The sequence below is a fragment of the Dipodomys ordii genome, unplaced genomic scaffold, assembly GCF_000151885.1.
Source record: "Dipodomys ordii isolate 6190 unplaced genomic scaffold, Dord_2.0 Scaffold12, whole genome shotgun sequence".
Taxonomy (NCBI): domain Eukaryota; kingdom Metazoa; phylum Chordata; class Mammalia; order Rodentia; family Heteromyidae; genus Dipodomys; species Dipodomys ordii.
Genome location: NW_012267228.1, coordinates 10,485,117 through 10,501,590, shown reverse-complemented (window position 1 = coordinate 10,501,590; position 16,474 = coordinate 10,485,117).

Genomic DNA, 16,474 nt, shown 5'->3' with positions numbered 1-16,474 from the left:
AAGAGAAAAGGGATTATTAGAATTTCTTCTCAAGAAATAATAGGAACACACAACTTTGTGATATTAATACTGTACAGTGAACCACTCAAGAATAGAGCTTGACTGATTTTGAGAAACTCAAGTTGAAGAGATGTTTTGTCCATGTTCAGGTCATATTGTTAAACCATTCATTCAATATAGGTAAGAATGATTAGCTTTTCATGCGATAATTATGTTACAGATTTTTCAACACTACAACTTAACAATGTGTAGATTGCTTCATTATACACAAGCATTTCTACTTACAATGCCATTTGTTTAAGGGACCAAATATAGACAATTTCTGTTCTGAAGTAAAGTCTATACAAATAAGGATATCTAAGAAGATGTCAAACCATCTAACAATCTCCTAATGAGAAAAAAAATAAGAGCAATCTTTAAAAACATTACAATATTCCAAAACACTACACAAATTATCCAAAAGTTCCAGAAGTTGGTTATTTGGTTTTTTTTTTTTCTGGCAGGGCTGGTATTTTAAAAACACAAAGTAGTTAGCAATTAAGTGGCTACTATACCAATCTAAAATTAGGATATCTATTATTCGTTTTAAATTTTCTAAATAAAGGGATGAGTATATATCTCAGTAGATTTTTTGCCAACCATATGTAAAGCAGTTTAATCTTCAAGACAACAGGTATAGGTACACACACACACATACACGCATGCACATGCACACGCACACACACACACACACACACACACACACATCTTAAATGTCTAAATAGAAAGCTTTCTTTATAGTTTTTCTATATTGCAATGGAATCCAAATTTAGGTTCAATCCTACAAAAAAATACTGGGGGTGGGGTGTGATAGTACTAGGGCTTGAATTGAGAGCCTCATATTTTGCTATGCAGGTACTCTGACACTTGAGTCATTTTCCCAGCCCCTTTTTATTGTGTTATTATTGAGATTGATTTGCAATTTAGGCCAGGGCTGTTCTACTCTCACTCAAGCTGCAGATGCAAGCCTCATCTCACTGCAGACAGTCATGGTGGTGCTCTCCTACCATGCCATCCCCAGCTGGGATAACAAGTGTGTGCCACCATTGTAGCCAATGCATGAGATTCTCACCCACATTTTATGTCCACACTGGCTTCATCAGTTATCTTGCTATCTCTATTTCCCAAGTAACCAGGATTATAGATTTGTGCCCAGCTTCTAAGATCTTTTTCTAATGTTATTAACAACCTATAGAGGTAAGGACCATCTAGTCCACAGGACATATAATGCTCATGAGGTCATGTGGTCTGGCCTTGTCAAGAAAACAGAGGAAGGATGTAAAATTCACTAACTCCAGAAGCTTTTTATCATAACAATATAAACAATAACAACTAACATCATATGCCAAATGACTCTTGAAGAAATAAAGTTTTCCCAACTCGACAAAATCTATCTTTTGGAAATCTTCCCACTCTCAATATTTTAATAACTCTCAATCCATGTGGTACCATTTGTACAAGGATGAAATTGCACCCACATGTCTTAAGTGTTTGTACATCCTTACCAGTATATGTACAGCTATCCCCATAATTATCTTACTAATAGAGTCACAGTTCAATTAGCAGCATAAATGCAAGGTCGAAATTTACCAATGTCAAAGAAAAGGTCATTTATTTAAATTGTACTTCAAGAATATATTCTTGATCTTCTTTCTGTCTTCTGGTAAAACATACTGAAGAATATATCTTTAGGGGTTGGAGACATAGCTCAGTTGGTAGAGTCCTAGCCAATGAGTAAAAGCAGCAGATACCAAGTTCAAGTCTCAGTACAGGATAAAAAAAAGAATACATCTTTAATATGAAACTTTCTTAAGGACAACTCATATGTAGGGGTAGGGAGTAAATAGGATCAAAGTATTATATATGAAAGTATGAAAATATCATAATGAAAACTTGTATCTTCTGCAATCAATGCATGTTAGTAATATTAAATGATAGAAAATATACCAAGTTATTTAGTGACAAATAATGCATATAATATCAATTTTTGTTTTGTTTTACTATTAAAAAATCAGAAAGGTGAAAAACAAAGAGCCAGTTATGTCACAACAGTCAAGGTCTTGGTTGATCTCAATCAACTGTGCTTCATGTATCACCTTCAAAGGCAAAGCTGAGACCTGGGTCATCTCTTAACTATTCAACTGTATCATCTCTTCTCCAGTTCTCCTTGATATGGAGAAATTTTGACACTGAAATAAATCAGTCAACAAATACCTACATTCACAGCATTTAAAATAATTTCAAATTTCCTATCTATCTCTTTACATTTTACATATTAAAATGTTTCATTACATTGTTGATTTGTGTAAAAAAATGTTCTTTTAATTTCATGGCTTCTTGTCTCTGGTTGATACTTTTCTCATTCTACACACATCTCCTTCTACTTCTAGGCTAACAAGCCAACAAAACAGGCGTTCTTCTATCATAGGTCCATTACTTTCATTAGTTTATTATTCATGCGGACATAGTCATTCAAAGAAAATCCCCAGAGGGTTCCTCAGTGATTTGTAATAGTCAGATAGTGATTTTTTTTTCTTCAGCTTGCCAGTGTTATTCAATAATACCACATGAAAGTATTTCCAGGTCAATAGGAGGAAATCCAGCACTCACTTTGTTTAATTCTTTTTTTGTAAAGACGCTGTACAGAGGGGTTACAGTTATATGAGCAAGTCAATGACTACATTTCCTATCCAGCGCTCACTTTTAATGGTCATATAATGTAGCATGAGTATACGTATCAAAATGTGTTCAACCCATTCCAATACTTTAAGTTCTCATGCAATATTCACATGTGCACATAAACTGTATATCACAGTAATGCTTGTGTTTATAGGTTCCCAAAACTGGAAATGTATGTATTATATAACTTTTATTTCTGTAATAGAAATAGCAGATTCCTTTACATAGTGAAAGTAATATATTTTATCTAATGACATTAAATTTTCATTGTTTCTATTACTACCATGAAGTTGAACATCTATATACCAACTAGCTAGCTCCTTGTTTTTATTGTTCCCTGAATCACCTATAGGCTTTTGTGTTAGCCATCTATTGAATTGCTTATTTATAAATATAACTGACAAATATCAATTTTTAAAATCTTTTCGGGGGTTGGGGAGATGGGGAGTGGGGAGTAGGGGAAAAACAAAGGAGGAGGTAACAATGCTCAATAGGAAATGTATTCATTACCTTACTCATGTAACTGTAATCCCTCTGTACAGTATTTTTACAATAAAAACATATATAAAAAACCTTTCATACACTATGAGTCTTGACCCATTGCCGGCAACCTACTAAGCATATTTTTCTTCACATATTTTCCATCAATTCTCCAGGATAAAGTTCTCAAAAATCTTATAAAGTTTTAATGAATGCCTGTGAATTCTTAGTGGCTATCTTAAGAATGTTTTTGCTATCACTAAATTAATCATGTAGCCTACTAAATGTCATTTAGAGATTTTTTTTACTTCCTTCATATTTAAATCTTCAAGTTGGAGAAGTTATTTTCATATATTTAAATCTTTAACCCATGGTAAATTTATTTTCATATACATTGTAAAATGAGGATTCCACGACTATCTTACAGCAGACTGACAATACCTCTGGTATTGTCTCACAATTTATTTCTAGATTCTATATCTGGATTCAATAGTCTATTTTACAAATCTAATTTTCTATTCTTATGACAATCATAGAGATGAGTATAATACCTCCTTGGAAATAGTGATTATCAAAGGTTTTGCTTTTATGTTTTTGTTTTTCAGTTGTTAGTTATCTCCTTACATAGCACAGGCTAGACTAGAACTCCCTATGTATCCCTGTCTGGTCTTCAACTCACAATCTTCCTGCCTGTATGACTCAAGTACTAGACTTACCATCATGCATCACTAAGACCAAGTCTTCCTTCCCTATTTCTTGCTTGATTTTTAATATTACAATTCATCTTTTCACATGGGTGTAACATTTTGTGAATAGCTTTTTTCATCTGAACACCTTTTATTTCCACTTTTTCTACATGTTAAATACAGAATGACAACTGAACTTTATCAAGTTCTTTCTCAGTACACATTATCACAGTTTTGCCAAAGCAATTTGTTGACTTTGATGATATACTCTACTAGTCCTGGAATAAATCTCCCTTGGTCAGAGATATTATCTAAGTGGATAATATTTCATTTCATAATTATTTCATTATTTCATGTGAGAGACTTTCTGCATACACATTTCCTAAGATCACAAGTATATTGGTCAGTTCTACTGTATATACAGTATCACCTTATGATGTTAAAATTACATAGACTTTAGATCATGGATTGCTAGGATTTTGTATTTTCCTAGGGTAGACACTTGGGATAAATGCCATTACACATTTCATAGTGTTACCCTAGGATATGATGGAATGCAATGTGGACTGTGCAGAACATCACATTGACTCATTATACCAATATCATCATGTTAACCAAAGCAAATGTGCAAGATAAGGTACATTTATGTACCAAATGACTCTTGGGAGGAAAACCCTGCAGCCTCCTCCCAAGAGTCATTCAATGGTCTGGCACAGCTGGGATGTTTCATTTGGATGTTTTGTGTGTGTGTGTGTGTGTGTGAGAGAGAGAGAGAGAGAGAGACAGAGAGAGAGAGAGAGAGAGAAAGAGTTGGTAGGGCTTGAAGTCAGGGCCTAGGTACTGTCCTTGAGATCTTTTACTCAAGGCTAATGCTCTATCACTCTGAACCACAGAGCAACTTCTAGTTTTCTGGGGGTTAACTGGAGAAAAAGGTCTCATGGACTTTCTTGCCCAGGCTGGCTTTGAACCATGATTCTCGTATCTCAGCCTCCTGTGTAGCTAGGAATACAGGCATGAGCCACCAGTATCTGGATTACTTGTTTGTTTGTTGGTTTTATCAGTTGTGGGGCTTGAACTCTGGGCCTGGACGCTGTCCCTCAGCTCTTCAGCTCAAGGCGAATATTCTACCACTTGAGTCACAGCGCTACTTCCGGCTTTTTTTTTCTGCTTATGTGGTACTGAGGAATCAAACCCAGGGCTTCATGCCTATGAGGCAAGCACTCTACCACTGAGCCACCTTCCCAAGCTGGCTTACTTGTTTTTTAATGGGTTCAGATATCTATAGCATGCCAGACTATTTCCATCAAAGTAAAACACCAATTATTCTCAAGAATAAGCCTGCCTTTTCTTATTATTTCTCCAACCTGCTCACCGGGTGACCATAGTTTGCCAGTGCTAAGTGGACCCAAAGCTGTCTAAAGTGCTGAGGGCAATCATGGTAACAATAGCAAAGGCCCTTCAGACACAACCTGGCAGCTGCCGTGAAGCTAGAGTTATTAGTGGTGAATAAATACACTGTAGACCTTGTGAAAAGCGTAAAGAAAAGGGTCACAGTATATACCTTCAGTGTCCTGGAGTAAGGACATGCCATGAGCAAGGGAGAATTGCATTATTTGAGGAATGGCTATTTTTATTGAGCTTTGGTAGAGAGTCAAATGAGCTTGGACGTTATATGACCATTCTAAGGAACTACTATCATCATCTGACTGGAGTCAGGCAGGCTGTGTCTTAAATTCAGGAAGGCAGAGAACAAATACAACATAACACAGAAGGGGCATATCTAGGATGAGGTTTAGGCTGAACCACAACAGCCAGTTGTATATGTGGGTTGAAGAAAAAAAATTCAGTTCCCACATGGAATCTGCAATCAGAAGTTAAAGAGAGAAACAGCTATACACAGAAGCCTTTACAATGGGTACAGTATTAATTTTTTAAATTAAAAGAATAGATGTATGGTTATGCATCATTTATGGTTAGAAATATATTCTGAGAAATGGTCAGGGTTCTGCCCATTTTGATAGAAAACTATCCTAAAACACAACATTACAAATTCCAAGAGTAACAGTTAGATACCTGAAGTCGTTAGATAGTACCAAACTCTAGGAATACTCTATTTTTCCTAAACATACATACATGCATATACCTATGATGCTGGTGGCTTACATCTGTAATCAGGAAGCTCAGATATGAACCTTATGGTTCAAAGCCAATCATGGCAAAAAGCACCATGAAACTTTTATCTCCTATGAAACCAGAAATGGAGGTATGGCTTACTTTTAGTATGCCAGCCTGGGGTGAAAAAGCTATATGAAAGCAGGAAGCCCTGAGTTGAAGCCCAGTACCAACACACACACACACACACACACACACACACACACACACACACACACACACACACACACTTATTGGGTTTTGGGTTTTGGTTATTAAAGGAAATGCTGTCATGATGTTTGTACACAAGTTTTTATGTAGATCTGTGTCTTCATTTCTCTTGTGCATATGCCCAGGAGAAACTAATTTCCAAACTGGCTATATCATTTTCTTCTCCCATCAACAGTGTATGAGAGTTCTAGATTCTCCTCACTGTTATCAAAACTGGTTAACTCTACTCTCAAAAATTTACTATATATATATATATATAAAATTTACAATAATCATAGTGTACATGAAATTGGGTTTGAACCACATTTCTTCTGAGTGATAGTAGTGAATTTTTTGTTTATTGATGTTTGTACAACTTCTTTAGAGAAATAGATATAAAAACCGTTTTCTCATTTTAAACCTTTTGCTTATTTTATTATTGTATTTTGTATTCTGGATAAAATTCCTTAATTGGGTACAGATTCTCAATTTTAATAAGGTCTAATTTATCTACATTTCTTTTTGTCACTTGAGGTATTAGTGTCATATAAAACCAGCCATTCCCTAGTTTATGGTCATAAAATTTTGTTTTCTTCTATATATTTACACTTTTGGCTCTTGTAGTTACATTTGTGATCCTTTTGTCAAACAGTTTGGTGGGAAGTACAATACAACAGAAACATCCACATGTCCCAACAATTAACTGAACCACAAAATGGAAAGGAACAACTTCCAGGACACAAAAATCAACAGTTAGTCAGGAACTAGTATATGGTGCTTAACAGATATAGGTTTAGGAACCAGTGGGTACAAGTGTAAGTGACCTCACTGACATGAGTCTTCGTAAACCACATGGAGATTTGTTTTTTCCAATTGCTGAAAATTTTTTTTGAAATTATTTTTTTAATTGTGAAAATACCATACAGAGGAGTTACAATTACACGAGCAAGATAACGAGTACATTTCTTAACAAGTATTGTTGCCTCCTCTTTGTTTCCCCTTCCCATCCCTTCCTATACTCCCCCCACCTCCCCACCAATCCTCCCCCCCCACCCAAGTTGTAAAGTTCATTTTTCCACATAACGACTTGTACATATCATTGTTGCAATGGGTCCACCTGTATCTCTATTTAAGCCATTTGTTTTTTCCCTTCCCCTCCACAAATTATACCAACATCAAATACAGTAAGGGTCTTTATTCCTCTGGAGGGAAGAACATTTCCACCACACAACACTGCTGGAGACCCATTAGGCTTTGTGTTCAGTTTCCACCCTGTCACTTCAGGCTTCCCATGACAGATCAATAGACAATGTAAGAGGACAGGAAACGCCAGCCAAGGAGACTCTGGAAAGGATACTAAAAGAGAGAGACAGTAACTATACATTTCTACCCTGAGCCCACTTGCACCAGGAAGAATATATGTCATCTTATTAGCTATCCCCTGATAAGTTTCTCTAGGAAGAAGAACCAGCAAGAGCATTGGAAATTTGCTTCTAACCCCTATTATATGAAAGTGGTTAGTTATGTGTCACACAATCACTGGACTGCAGTAGTTCCCTTTCAGAAAGTAGTAATTTATTATTCCAGCTGCTGCAAATACAGGTGGCTGATGGCTCTCAGTAGGATCTTCCCTGGAGTTGCCCTCAGCCAAAGTGCATTGATCAAGTTGCACCTGCCTCTTTAGATACTGGTCTTTACATGACATAGAAACAACCAGAACACTGGCTCAAGGGAAGACACCTCTGATGGGTGATTGCGCCTCAGATCTCCTCCTAGAGAGTCATAATTCACCTCCCCCATCAACGGAAGCCTGCTTCCCTCATTCTCTCTCACAGGAAGCCCAAACTTCTTCTAGGCCAATCTGTCTCAGAGACGGTTTCCCAAAGAACAAAATGTAAGATAGTTCCCAATAACTGTAGAGTATGTTGCACATCAATTCAACATTTCAAATCCATGATCTGCCATTTGCCATTGTCTCTTTCAGTTTAAGTAAATAACATCTTAAATCCTAATTCTTCCATTTGTAGCAATGGTATTAATAATTGCAGTGATACTGTTCAATCATTGTAAGAGCTAAATAACCTGACACAGAGAAAATACTCAGCATAGAGGACACAGAACTAGAGGGAATCAGGGAAAAACATATAACAGCAGGACACATCAGCTGCACTGGACATTGATCAAAATGAACTAAGTGACTCAATGGCAGCGATGGGAGGGAGGGAACTAGTGGGAAAGAGGGAACAGCTGATGCTACACAAAACAAAAGAAATGTACATATCACCCGATGTGGAAGAAATAACTGTACTGTCAAAGCTCATAGAACTCATAAATGTTATAGACCACGATAGACAATTTGCCCCGTGAAAGTTAGAATGTGTTTGTGACTTTAACTAAGCATCACTATCCCACAATACCATGAAATTTGGGAAATAATGTAATCACTTAATTACAATAGAGAATTTGAATAAAATAACATAAAAAGACTAAAAGGATTGACCAAACTGAGCAGAAAGTGCAAAAACATCTGTATTTGGAGCAAAAAAATTACTATTAAAAAACCCACATTATTTCAAAAATAAATAAGTAATAAGAGCTAAATAACCTGACACACAGAAGTACTCAGCATAGAGTTCCATGGAACTTAAATATTATCATCAAAATTAATAGAATTACTAGAAAGGCGCAGGGGGGGAGGCTGGGATAGGGTTTGAAATCCAAGTCCCAACACTGCTTAAACTCATCCAAGTTTTCTCACCTACTCTGGACCTCAGTTCCCTAAACAGACAAATGTGGCAAGCAGATGAAAAGTTGTTAACCGTTCTTACTGCTCCAAAAACAATGGTAATTCTTCAGATGCAGAGACCAGGCTGATTTGCATCAGTGAGTTTTTCAAAACTAACAACCACAGAGATGTTGATGTTTCCTTCACAGTGAAGAAGACATAGCCACCTGGCTCCTTCGGGGCCTCATTAGAGAGATACTCCCAGCAGCTCAGAGGATGCCACCTTTTCAAGGAGCTTTGCCGTGTGGCAGTCTCTGTGTACCTGTGCTTACACAGCCTACCTCTGCCAGCGGGGAGCTTTGTGCCTGGCAGTAGGTCCTGACAGAATTGAAAGGGAAAGAGATTAAATAAGAAGCACACAGCCAATCCACACCCCAGAAAAAAAAAAAAAAAGCACAAGTTCAGTACTTGCATATGACTCAAAGAGGAAAACAGAAACAGAAGCAACTTTTTTTTTTTTGCTTTCTCAAGACAAATAAAAGTGGGGTCATCCTAGTTTGTTTCTGTTTTCCTAAATCATTAGGCGGCATTGAATTCATAGTATGCAATTCCTTACTCTAGTAAAATGCAGATTTTGTAGTTTGCTTAGGGTTAGGCAGGCAACCATTAGCTCTAAGAGGAAGCCATTACCATCTGAGATCCTGGGACAGTGATAAAATTCCTAAATCCCAAATATTGCTTAGTCCAGAACATGCATATCCAAGGAATCTCGGACACTGTGCTATGCATCTGAGAGAGGAGCATAACTTATGCAGTACTCAAATGGGATGGATGGCTAGCAATGATAGCAGTATGTTATCAGCATAGCTCTGCTCCTTGTACCCAGATAACCTTGGGTGCAAATCCCAGCAACGCACTTTCTAAAGTTTTCAAGGACACCAGTAAGCTCCTCCATGCATGAGGTCCTCATTCTAAAACAGAAATTACATTGGCCCTGGCTCCTGAGGATCTGACCAATGAATTCCTGCAGAACACAGGATACAGGATCTGGTGTAGGGTCCTGGCCTGACAAATGTCCCCACTTCGAATGGTTGCTTTAAGAACAGATGCTAACCATGATAGCCACAGCCACCGAAGGCAGACGGTATTTGCCTATACATGCTTTCCAAGGTTGAATTTTATTAGTAAATAACATTAATGTTTCATGATATTTACATGAAATTCAGAAACATTCTATTCATACCCTTCAACTTCCAGACTATCACCTGCATCCAAACCACCCTCAACTCTTATTGAATATGACATTTAACTCAGCTGTCTCTCTTGGCTCCAGCCAATGTTCTAAACCTAAATCAGAACTTGTGAATGGTTAATCCTCTGTCTGCATCCCTACAATGGTTTCCCATTTTACATGAAATAAAATCCAGACTTCTGTCTATGGACTTCAAGAGCCTACATGTCATGTCCCCACCACCTCTTCCTTGGGTCTTCTAGCTTGTTCACTCCATTCTAGATACAATGACTTTCTTTCTGTAATTCAAGTAAGTCAAGCTTAGACTTTCCTTAGGGTATATGCACTTGTTGATTGTGGTCCACAAAGCTTCCTCCTCTCCCTTCCCACCCCCTCTCTGATGGTTTCCTTTCCCTGTTTCCTTCCAGAAGGTCCCTTCCTTTCCCTCACCTCTTTCATTGCAAAACATCACTGTGTTATCTTCAGATCAGTTACCATTCCTGGATTTCCAATGATCACTCACTCTGGATTTAGGTGTTTATCTCCTTTCAACTAAGATGGATGCTCTATTAGGCGGGTACTATTATCGATCACCTTCACATTACTGTGTGCAATTAAGTGTATTTGTAATTTACCAGGTATGTAGCAAATAAATGGATTTCCAAGTCCTTTTATAAGTCAATTTTTATACATCCAAAACTATACTCATTTTCACTGGAATTTATTTTGATTTTTATTGACCAAGAACTTCATAAATAAGAAAGCATTGATAGGATTCAGTATTCATAATGTAGGTCCACATGATTTTTACCAAGTATTTCACGTAGCTCTAAACCAAGCTTTCTCCTAAGTCTGGCTCATCCAAGACAATAATTCACCACGCCCTTGGGAGTGAGATCCTGCAGGCTTCTTGGCATTCTCCCCATATACCCCGGGCTACACTGTTTATAGGCTTAGTCCTAGTAGAATTGATTGACCAAACAAAACAAAACAAAATGTTAATATGTTGTTTGCAGGTAGGGATTCCAGCACTAGCTGGGAAAAATAAGCACATTCAAGTTTCACAGTCAGGATCAGGACTTGCTTTTGTTGCAATAGCATTATTTTACCCTTTTTTGTTTTTCAAAACCAGCTTTTCTTAAAATTTTCATTTAATGTTTCTATCTGCCCTTTTTAAACTGCTTTTATTTTGATGTTTACTTCAGAAACTTCAAAAATAAAAAAGTACGTATATCATTGTTATTTTTTAATGCATGCCCAAGAATGAGAAGCTATGGCAACGTCAAGGATGATTGAAAATAGTTAGGGCTTAGGCAGGAACACAAATTACATGTAAGTAATGACGTCAAAAGCAACAAGGGAGAGGTATTGATGAGGGTATCTGCTTCTCTCTTCCACAGGGATTCCCTGTCCACTGGGAAGGAAACCCCAAATGTAGTCTTCTTCCTGGGCTTCCTCTCTGCTACTCCATTAGCACTGAACGCCCACATGCTTTATGTAAGCACACCACCAGGATGCTTTTGACCACATCACGGGCAACACCTGGACATCTTCACGGGCCACAACTGGACAACTGCTTTTTCCAGTCCATTCCTTCAAAGCGTTTTGTGCACAAAAGCAAGAAAACAAACTACTCAATTTGACCTTAAAGGGGGTCACTTGAATTTCAACGCAATCAAAGGCAGTCAAAACGTAAACCCCACAGTGAGCTTCTGTTAGAAAGGCTGAGAGACACTTAGGCATCCCTGACATGCCAGGAGATAATGCCCACTGGAGAATAATGATAAAGCAGCTGCAGATGTTCAGTCAATTAGATTGCCTGATTAGCTCAACATTCCAATGCATCCTGCAACTCAATAACGGATTGTTCCAGTGTTCGTGATTTGGGGGAATGGCTCTAAACAGCACACCCACTGCAGCTGTTAGGTTCTATTTGTTTCTATACATTTTACTACTCACCCCACACACTCTTAATGATTTGCTTGCCAAGTCCCAGACATTTCTGCGCCCTCATTTCCTCTCTTCAAAATACCTTTTTTTTTTCATTTGCAACCCTATAAACTCAATGGAAGAAAAAAAATCCCCATTCACTCTATAAATTGTGGGAGCTAACGTAGACATCACACTGACTACTGGAAAGGTTACATCTACAAGTGCCAATTTCCACAGTGTTATTATGGAGTAAATAATGGAATCTGATTTACAGCTACTCAAATGATCTTATTCCAGATGGGACAGACTTGTTCCATTCTGCTAGTGCAGCCAATAGCCTCATTTGCTGCACATGAATCCTTCTTCCTTCTTCTACAATAGCATCCTCTAGGACACCAATTGCCAGACACCAACTTCCTTCACTACTTTGCAGATATGAGAAAATGCATGACTTAGGCTCTGAAAAGTGAGTGGGCCCAATCCTCATTTCACCTGGAAAATCCAGAACACAGAGTCTTAACAAACATGAACACAATGCCTAAAGCATCCTCTGAGTGTGACAGATATTCATCCAATACATGAAATCATTTCAACGAGTTTCCACTGTGTGCTACATCCTACCTTCAGGAAAAGGGTGAAAATCTAATGAGAAAAAAAATTATAATGGTCTAGGGGAGAGGGGAGGGCACCTAAAAAATTCCAAGGCAGTGATCCTTTTCAAGTCTGAAGGAGATGTAGTATGGAGAATTACTCATTTTATCATTTTTGTCGGCTAACACCCTCATAATGCTTCTGGTACCTATTTCTTTATGTATCTCTGGGCTCAAAAGTAGCCCCAGAGATAGACACAATTAAACAAAAACAATTTCATGGGAATTTTAAGAGGCCATGAAAGAGCCAGGAGAATACAAATGAGGGAGCAATTAGCTGAGTTCAATACTCTGTTGGTTATAATTTACTGGATTCACTCTCTGTTAATAAAAAAAGGTAATCTATAGAAACTAAATATGGAAAAACCTGTGCTGATAGGATGCAAAACAACTCCCAGGGGGTCTCTATAAAGTGCAAGTTATGAATAACAACCCACAGGGTGACTTTTTCCAAGATCATCCCCAATGGCAGTCCTCCCTAAACTCTCTCAATCAAAACTTCTATAAACCAGCATCAATGTTCTCTTCTTGGAAGGCAAAGTACTAGTACAGTCCAAGATAAAATTTTTCATTCCTTTAATTATAACTTTCCCTAAAATAGATGTGACATTTGAGAAGAGATACCTAAATGACTTGAAGGGAAATGGGAATATTGTCATCTGTATTTAAATGTAGCTTCTCCATTTTTTTGTCTTTAAGTGGATGTGCAAGAATGTGAGTTCATGTATGCATTTGGGGGATACATCTCCCTCAGTATTTTGATCCAGTAAACAACACATCACTAAGTTACTATTACACTTTTAACCCTCTCCAGGGAAAACTGTGCGACTTAACTGTGTAGGACTTTTGGAAGGAGTAATCTGACCTAACCCAGCTCACTCCATGTGTCTCTGTCTTTGCTACAAGCTTCCTCTACAGTTCTTCTCAATTGGGTTCTGTGGGATGAGGACTTACCCCAGGCTCATGTTTGCCTGCGATAAGGTAGACACACATGCTAATTCTAGACTTCTGTCTACACACACCCATTTAAGCAAGAGAACTTGGAATCTCCCAATAAGAAAATTGCTATAGATACCTACACCTTCACTTTGCTTCCTTCTTCATTGTCAGGAGAGCAAGCAAAGAAGTCCCATTTATGAGAGGCATCTCAAAGGCCTCAAGTTTTGGTGAGTTGTTCAAAGAGTGCTATCAAATGCACATCAAAGTGTCCATATCTTCTCATGGTAACAACCTGTAGTTTTGAATCCTAAACATCAGTGTGTAAAAAAGAATAGTGAAGTTTGGAGAAACGTATATGAGGCTAAGGGGGTTCAATAGCTGTTCCCCGGGGCGGGGGGGTGAGGGAGCTTTGAGCCTGATGCCACAAAGTCTATTGAACTTGGAGAAAATAGTAGGTTCTAGACACAATTTACAACTTGGTTTGGTTCTAAGCTAAATGAAGCTCATTTCTCTAAGACTCATGGAAGAAAATGCCCTGCTTTAAGACAACCTCCCCTGATTAAATCAGGTTCACCCTGACAGTCTTTTCTTTTATCATATAACGTCACATTTCTGCCATGCTTCCTATACATTACAAAATAAGAGTCATGTCCAAAATGCCTTTCTTTGAGTAAGAAAAAAGTCAGGCTGCAAAGCTAAATGCTCAATTACACTACATCTATAGTGTTAACCCATTACTGTGAGATAAAAATTTCACAACAAATGCTGAAGTTAATGCTTAATATAGTTATATTCTTGCCCTGGTTTTAGAGCAAGAATTCTCATACAATATAAAATGCTGAGCTCTACTAAATGCTCTACTGAAATCTGCCTGGAATAACAGCCCTAGAGAGTAAGGAATAGTATTTTTATGCATAAGATATTGTTAGGGCCCAACACTGGGTGATAATTTTGTGTTGTATTAACTTTGTGCCTCTTAGAAAGTGAAAGGCATTAGATTCTTGACCCCAATTCCTATGGTCTCTTTCTCTGAGACTGCTGAAAACAAATCACCAATTCTCTGAGCATCCTTTCTCATACATTAGACAACATGGACTGGGGATCTTATTTTTACTTAAGAATTTCAAACTTGTAACTAGGATAAGGCAGGAAATATGATTGTAGACTTTAATACATTTGAACTTGAATACATTTAGTGCTCAACTTCTAAGAGGATTTCATCGTGAGCCTTCTCATGAGCCTATGGTAATCAGGCAAAGATAATTTACATTTGAATTAGAAGAGTTTCTTAGATAATAATAATAATATAACTGAATAGAAATACCATAGTGTGTCCCATTTGGAAGCATAAGTGTTTCCAAGTGAAAGACAGATTTCTGAATTACCTGTATCTGGGTGTTTGTACTTGGTATGATATAAAATACACCTCCTGGCTGGGCACTGGTAGCTCACGCCTATAATCCTACCTACTCAGGAGGCTGAGATCTGAAGATCACAGTTCAAAGCCAACCCAGGTAGGAAAGTCTGTGAGACTCTTATCTCCAAAAAACCACCAGAAAACCGGAAGTGGCACTGTGGCTCAAGTGGTAGAGCACTCCCTTGAGCTGAAGGGCTGAGGGACAGTGCCCAGGCCCAGAGTTCAAGTCCCATGACCCACAAAGATATAAATAAATAAAATAAAATAAATACACCTTCTCCTGTAGGTTTCAGGAAGGGTAATTTGAAAGCCACTGTGTATATGAAGTGCTTAATATGGTCTCTAGCAAATCTAAAGATCACTGTATATAAATTATACACTGAGACTGGCCATTGGATCCTCTGTGAAAATCAAATAAATCCACATCTTAAGAAACTGTCCTGGCATACACAGATATGACAAACATCATATCTGATCTTGTCATATCAAGTAAAGCTTCAATGTTTCCATCATTTAAATAAAAGAAGGTTGTTAAGCAGTTGCAGCTCATGGCTAAAATCCTAATTACTAAGGAGGCTAAGATAGAAGGAAGGAGGTTTGAAGCCAGCCTAGCTTAAAAAAATCCGAGACTGATTTCCAATTAACCAACAGAATGTGAAACTGGAGGTGTGGCTCCAGTGGTAGATTAGAAGCTATGAGCATGAAAGCCTGCTGAATTCAAATCTAGTATTAACAGAGAGAGAGAGACAGAAAGAGAGGGAAGGAAGGAGAATAAAAGAAAGGAGAAAAATAGAAAAGTCAGTTGGATAATAATCATAGCCTTGTCCTTCACACCAAGACAAAAATATTCAATTTTAAACACATCTAGTTAAAATAGAGCAACAGAAATTCATTCCCCAAACCAGTCCATGGTATACACAACTTCCTCAGTAAAGAGAAAAAATTCTTAACCTAGCCATAAGTGAGGAGGAAACAACTGCATAAATCGATAAGAACTGAAATTACATTACTCATTTATTTGTAAACCAAAAAAAGTACTCTTTTAATATAGCAGAAATTAAAACATCAGAAAGATTATAGACTGTGCATATTAAAATGAGCTTAAATTATTTCCATTTTTTGCAAGGTTTCTGTTTCCCATATTGTAATTGTGAGTTCATATTAAACCTTTTGAGAAAGAGAAAAAGAAAGAAATTAAGACAGGAAGAAAGGAATTAAGAAAGAAAGAAAAGAAATTATGCAAGAAAGAAAGAAAGGAAGGAAGGAAGGAAGGAAGGAAGGAAGGAAGGAAGGAAGGAAGGAAGGAAGGAAGGAAAGAAGGAAGGAAGGAAGGAA